Source organism: Crocuta crocuta, unplaced genomic scaffold (genome assembly GCF_008692635.1).
Source record: "Crocuta crocuta isolate KB4526 unplaced genomic scaffold, BGI_CrCroc_1.0 scaffold283, whole genome shotgun sequence".
NCBI classification, from domain to species: Eukaryota; Metazoa; Chordata; class Mammalia; order Carnivora; family Hyaenidae; genus Crocuta; species Crocuta crocuta.
The window spans coordinates 1532924-1540828 of NW_027529346.1; positions in this window are offsets into that span (position 1 = coordinate 1532924).

Below are 7905 nucleotides of genomic sequence, written 5' to 3' on the forward strand. Positions count from 1 at the left end.
TGCTGTTATAGAAAGTCAAGAGGGCTTTTTAGTCTAGGAGGGTGGTCTCAAAGGCTTTGATATTTATGACATATTCCCTCAGAGAGAAATACTAAGTGTTTTATTCTAAAGAAAGACCATAAAATATAAATATACAGGAGTAGCCATTTGGGCATTAGGATTTTTCACGTGTTTGCACAGCTCACACAATTGAACCAGAAGACAAAGTAAGAAATCTTACTGCAGAGACATAATCCAAAAAATAATTATCTTTCAACTCAGAAAATGTCTACTCATCAGACAATTAGAATAATATATAAATTAACATGTAGGTCAGGTAAATTGTCATTCCTCCCGTTTATATCTAAATAAACTCATCTTTTTACAGCTAGGAAGAAATCACTCTTTAGTTTTTATAGCAATAACTACTTTTTATTTTTACTCTGATGCTTATATTGACCCTCACCAGTTACTCCATAATCTCAGTGATGCTATCCAACTCAGTCCTCTCTTAAGAAGAGTGTGTAAATATTAGAACATGCTATGAATAGTACTGTAACTTTTTAAAGTACGTTTGGTTGATGTTATCTATAGAAGATATCAGTTTACCTAGTTACAATTTACACAGTTTCAAATTGTGTAGAAATTTCATCTGAGTTTAAACAAAAAAAAATTACTGGTCATAATCATTTAGCCTCTCAACATGTATTAATTGACTAATCTCATATTCTAGGGGCAAGTGACATAAGAGCAAACAGACAAAGCTCATGCTTCGGTAGAACTGTATACTAGTGGGGGAAGACAGACATTCACTTTTTTTTTTTAAATTTCTGAGAGAGAGGAGAGAGAGAGCAGGGGAGGGTCAGAGAGAGGGAGACACAGAATATGAAGCAGGTTCCAGGCTCTGAGCTAGTTGTCAGCACAGAGCCCAATGTGGGGCTCGAACCCATGAACCCCTGAGATCATGACCTGAGCCGAAGTCGGATGCTCAACCGACTGAGCCACCCAGGCGTCCCCATTCACAATTTTTTAAAATGTTTATTTATTTATATTGAGTGGGAGAGGGAGGAAGAGTGAGAAAGAGAGAAGAGAGGAAGAGAGAATCCCAAGAAGACTCTGCACTGTCAGCAAAGAGCCCAACGCACGGCTAGACCTCTCAAACTATGAAATCATGACCTCGGCTGAAATCAAGAGTCAGATGCCACCCAGGAGCTCCCAGACATTCACAGTTTTGGTAGATATACTTTATGTTTGTAATAAAATACAGTATTTAAAAACTAAAAATTTGGAGTTCTGGGATGGTGATTATACCTTAATAGATGCAGTTACTGGGAACTCTCTCTAGTAGGTGACATTTAAGCAGATCAGAATGAATGACCCTGGCCCCCTGACAAGCTGGAAAATGTGGGACAAGATAAAATCCGATGATGAGAGATGCTTAGTGTCCAAATGACAGCAGAGAGACCAGGTGGCTGAGTAGCATGAGGTGAGGAGGAAGTTGTAAAAGATAAGCAGAATGATTTGAAATTTCATTACTTAGATACATATATAACTATTATGAAAAGCAACCCTTTCAGTGACAGGTAGAAGTCTTACTTTGTAGTCATGGAATTTCTACATTGTGAATTCATATCTCTTTGCCTCAAAAGACACATAAAACACCACAAAACTCACCATTGGAACATTATGATATGATGTGCAGACATCATAATTAAAGTATAACAGAGAGCAAAAAGACCAAGTGATAATAAATGGATGCTTTCGACATCTCTATATTTTGCAGACAGAGATAAGATGTGACTGAATATTCTAATATGACCTCATTTCATACTGCAGTATATTTGTAACTGGACTCGATACCTTCATTTTCTTCCTTTTCAAAAGCCACCACACACACACACACACACACACACACACACACACACACCAATTCATCTTTTTCAAAGTTTACTTTGGTAACATCTTTCCTTTGTAGAGCATATAGATAGAGGTTAAGACTTAGGTGATGTTAAATGTAAATATATTGTTACAAAATACCACTGCAGTATATTTGTAACTGGACACCATACCTTCATTTTCTTCCTTCTCAAAAGCCACCACACACACACACACACACACACACACACACACACACACACACACACCAATTCATCTTTTTCAAAGTTTGTTTTGGTAATATCTTTCCTTTGTAGAGCATATAGATAGAGGTTAAGACTTAGGTGATGGTAAATGCAAATATATTGTTACAAAATAACACTTTTAATGTGAAAACCACAAAAACAACACTAGCAACCTTTTAATAAGATCTATACGTACTTTTAAACATTATACCTAGGATCACATCATTTAATTCCTACAAAAATCCAACGAATATAGTTTTAAAGACCGTTTTCATATCTATTTTCTACATGAATGAATGGAGGCAGAGAGATTATCCTTTTTCAATGATGATAGAGCTGCTGAATGATTGGGTTGAAATCTGAACCCAGGTTCTCAGACTTCAGAATCTGTGTTTTAACCACTAAAACATACATATATAATGTATATTATCTCTATAATACCACATTGAATAGTCTATCATTCTTAATTAGTTGTGATATTTCCAGAATTACAAAAATATTTTGTTTCTGCATGAGGGTATCTTTACTCTCTCAGAACATTATTTTGATTTTTTATTGTTGTTGTTTTTGTTTTTAATTTTTTTAATGTTTATTTATTTTTGGAGAGAGAGAGAGAAAGAGACAGAGTTCAAGCTGGGGAGGAGCAGAGAGAGAAGGAGACAGATTCTGAAGCAGGCTCCAGGCTCTGAGCTGTCAGCACAGAGCCAGACATGGGGCTTGAACCTACGAACCATGAGATCATGGCCTGAGCTGAAGTCGGACACTTAACCAACTGAACCACTCAGGAACCCTAGAACATTATTTTGAATAGAGATTCTAGACAATGGGGTTAGAGCGTCCAAATATACAAATGCATTTAAGTCTCTTGATATATGTACTGTTTACAATTTTTTTTTGGCCTAGCACTTATTGTATGTAAAGTCAGATGATAATCAATAGCTACATTTCCTAATCATTTCAATAATATATTCTGTATGCTGAGGCTCATTCTCAGGAGCTGGGCCAGTCTCTGAGTATTCTGCCATAGGAAAAGAGCAATACAAGTGGCAACATGTGAAGTCACATTTAAGAATGAGTAAAACATTAAGAACTTGAAGGAGAGAAGTGAATAGTATTGTGTATTGAGAATTTGGTACCTCTTTTCTGATTGCTCTCACCTCAGAAGACATCTACAGGTATAATACCTGTTATTTGATCAGATATCTCTATTTGCAAACCAGCTAGATAAAAATTTTAAGATCAATGCATTTCAAAATCACAATAATTTAAACAACCTTCTTTTTCTTAGAATGATCAACATCACAACTAACTGGAGCTATTTTATGTATTGCCAGAAATATTGTTCATCACTCAACTAAATATATTGATCTGCGTTTCCTGGCATGAATATGACAAAATGTGTGCTTTTCCAGCATAACTTTCAATGCAAGTTACAGTCTTTCCATAATTATTAATATTTAATGTCTACTGACTCATGTTGACTAATTTTTGTCACGATATATTATCATATGTGTTAAAATTAAGAGTGGTACTGTCAGCAAACTATGAAGCATTTAACATATGAGCTAATGCTTTCCATAAATGTGTCCATGCATTCACATTCACATTTTACTTATCTCGGATAAAAGCCTATGGAAAGAACTTCATTAAAGCATTATGAAAAATATATTTACTGAGAGAAAGACAAAATGATTAATACATAGCAGTCATGAAACACATTGGAGCTGATGGTCTTGCCACTAAAAGGAGCTATAAACATCACTGCTTGAAATGGTGGTCTTCGTCAATGTAACAGTGCCCTCTATGTTCAAGAGTATGCAACAGGGAGAAGAGTAATACAATCTGAATAGTTGGTTAATGAAGCCTGATTTTTCCATATCTGTTTTGTACACCTAAAGGTAAAAGTAATTTCTTGTTTATCGGTCCTTTTGTACTCCACTTCCATAAAGCCACAAGGATAATATTAAGATTTTATAAGAAAAAATGAAACAGAATTTTAAACCCGTAGTTGTTAATTTCTTTAGAGAACAACCACTCACTCTTTGTGCTTGAATATTAAGAGCAGAAATGATTTTGAGCAGGAAAATGATATATTTTTTAATACTTAAAATGTTTAAAAGTCTTCAAGGTAATAGAAAGATATTTGACTTTGACATAAATCATAAGCATAAATTATAGGTTTCATTTATGAGGCATCTTCTTGCAAATTATAAGGAAAGCCTGGCTGAATTATATAAAAACTTTCTACAAGGGAAATTTTATCATAGAACTAATACCAGATAAACAGATTAAATATACTCTTTTAGAAACAACTATCCAGAATAAAAGACTTTTTCCTTCCTACCCTTTTGTATCTATAAATATCCATTAATTTCTCGATGTAAATCTTCAGGTTATTTTATAAATTTTTCCCTCTAAGTGTTAAAGGGAAGATGAAAATTAAAATAGAGAAGTCCAACTTTGTTAGGATAGTTCTAAATGCTTGTTTCTATTAATAATTTAAAATATTTAATCTTTTAAGGTACTTGTTAGCTTACATTAATTACTATAGGCTATAAGCACTTATAAAAATTGAATTATCTCACACAAAATGAAATGCACAAAATGGAAGTTTTGGTTGAGGAATTTTATTCTAAATTTTCCATTTATGCAACTGTATTGCTAAGTATAGTATTAAGAGTAAGAAGAAAAGGAAGTTAGAAAAAATGGATTGGGGGGTGCCTGGGTGGCTTAGTCGGTTAAGCATCCGACTTTCGCTTAGGTCATGATCTCGCGGTTCGTGGGTTCGAGCCCCGCGTCGGGCTATGTGCTGCCTGCCAGCTCAGATCCTGGAGTCTGTGACTCCCTCTCTCTCTGACCCTCCCCTGCTCACGCTGTCTCTCTCGCTTTCCTAGAAGTAAATAAAAAACATTTAAAAAAAAAAGTTTTTTTTAAAGAAAAAAATGGATTGGGAAAATAAGGTTGGAATTTTCTATGAAAAAGTTTATCAAATTAGAAATGGGAATGACCTTAGGATGTCTAAGAAATATCAAATGTTTCTGTCATACATTTTAAATTTTACAGTTAAGATTTTTAAAGTACTATGACAATTTAAAGAAATAGTTCTCTTTTTTCCTCCAAAACTGTTCCACTTCTTCTACATGATCTATAGTATAATGCTACTGAAATTTGAATGTGTAACACTTAAGATAGAAGAATAGACATCCAGGGGCACCTGGCTGGCTCAGTTGGTTAAGTGTCTGACTTCAGCTCAGGTCATGATTTCATAGTTCCTGGGTTTGAATCCTGCATTGGGCTCTGTGCTGACAGCTCAGAGCCTGGAGCCTGCTTTGGATTCTGTCTCTTTTTCTGCCCCTCACCCGCTCATGCTCTGTCTCTCTCTCAAAAATAAACAAACATTAGAGGAATAGCCAAACTAAAAACAGCTAAGAAGAAAAATTAAATACAAATATATCTCAACCAAAACTTGTAACTTCCATCAGATGTATTAACAAGCTACACATGACTAATAATTAAGCATAGACATAATTAAAATTGTCAGAGGATTAAGAATAGAATTTATTCTTAAAAATCTTTTTGTCAAATCTAAATATATAGTTGGAACCTTTCAAATTCCCAAATATCATTTTTTTTTTTCAAAAGAATGAGGGCCTGAAAACAGGAGTATGAATAAAGGGCCCATGTTTTTTTTCAAGAATATGTTGGAAGAATGAGTTGTTTTGAAAATTATAATTATATTCTAACTTTAATATTTAAAAATTATTAGATTATTGAATATATTTCCTTTTTCAAAACCAAAAATGTAATTTTAAAAACATACACTCTATAAACTTAATATAACTTTAAAATTAAGAAAAACAGAAAAGGAGACAATTTATTTACTTTCTCTTTTAAGGGTAGGGGGAAAAACTCAAACATCTATTTGAATATTTTGTTTTAAATACTGTGAGGTAGTCCCAGCATTCACATATGAAATATAGAGCAAACCTGTCCATAGAACAAATTGCACAGTACAAAAAATAAATGCACAAATAGTTACTAAAGTATGTTGTCAATTTGGGAAGTGACCATCTTATAAATTTTTGAGTAAATTAGTAGATATTTTGTAGGAAAGAGAGATTCACTAACCACTCATTAACATGCTATGCAGTATTTAACTGAATGTGACTAAGCCCCTATAATGCTAAAAAGAAAAAATGTCTGAAAAGTTGAGGTATTCATTATTCAGTAAATAGTACTTATCTGTGAATTAAAAATCAGGAAAAAAAAATACCCCAAACCATCAAATTTAGTCCTAATGGTTAAGGAGATGCTGAGCACACTCTGAAAGCAAGAATGCTTGTAATCAATGATCTGGCAAAGATGATGATTGAGAGTCAAGGTTAAGTTACTAGACAAGGGCTGGAAATACAATGACAAAGATACATAGTACCTGCTGTCCATCTCATTCTAACTTTACAAAAAGAAGTTGGGGTCTAAATGCCTCCTCCATCCAATATATCTCCATTTCTGCCACCAATGACTTCCTTGTTGCTAGATCCTGAATCCTTAGCTCAGGCAATCATCCTTGTTTGCTTCCTACTGCAGCTCCTTCTATCTGGTCTTTTCTTGCTAGAGTTTATTATTTATGTTGCAACAGAATGACCTTTCAAAACCATCAATCCAGATAATAAGCTCCATGAGGGAAAGGACCCTGACAATGACAAATTCACTGCAGTCTAGCTCCTAACCCATGAGCCAGCACCTGGCACATAGCACACAAAACAAGCCTTTAATGAATATTGTTGAATGAGTGAATGAACAAATAAAAAACCTACTCATTGCATTCCCTTCAGTGGCACCACATAAATTTCACCTGTATTAATGTGACCAGGAAAGCACTGCATACACAAATCTCATACTTTTTAAGTCTCTGCATCCATGTGCTCCCTTCCCACACAATGGCCTCTATTATCCAACAACAATGCACTTCTTTCAGTTCCTAAGAAAGAAAGAAAGAAGCAAAACCTGCTTAATTTTCCATCTTTTCATGTACTTTCTGTCATTTAGAAGATTCCCACACTTTTGTTCTCTTTTTCACTCTAAAGAGCCCTTCTTAAGACTAATGCCTGGTCATCTTTCAGCTCCAGTTCTCTGTCAATATATCACTTCAAATCCCTCTCTCAAAGCTCACCAAATCCCAAGGACAAATGTCATGCTGAATTTAGCATAGGATACAATGCCAGGTGCATAATGTACTTTCAATAAATGTGTATTTAAAGAAAGAAAGGTAAAGAAATGTCAATTGATCGATAATTGATTGCTTTAAAATTGTTCAGTCCATTTGTTGATCATAGTTAACTCACTTCTTCTGCACTTGTTTTGCCAGTTTGACTATTGCCCTCATGACAAAAGTTCACACAACCCAGTCCTTCTCACAAAGTTTCCAAGACAAAATTATTGTCTAGGAAAATGACTGTATCTTGTTAACATTCAATAATTCTGTTACAAACACTGTACAGATATTCAGACACAGATGTAAATTCATATATATTCATAGTCATTATGAATGCCTTTAATGAACAAAACATCACGATTGACAGTATGTCAGAATAGGACAAATATGGATCTTCATGTTATGCATCTACTTGGGCTAAAATAGTAGGTTATCAATTCAATTCTTCTGACCTTGAGTTAGTGACCTAATATTTATGAGGCTCATTTTCCTCATGTATAGAAATAAAAGCACCTTGTGGTGTGATTGGAAGTAATACAGAGGTTAAGTTGTTCAAAATCGATGTCTTTATTCCAAATTCCATGTTAAAAT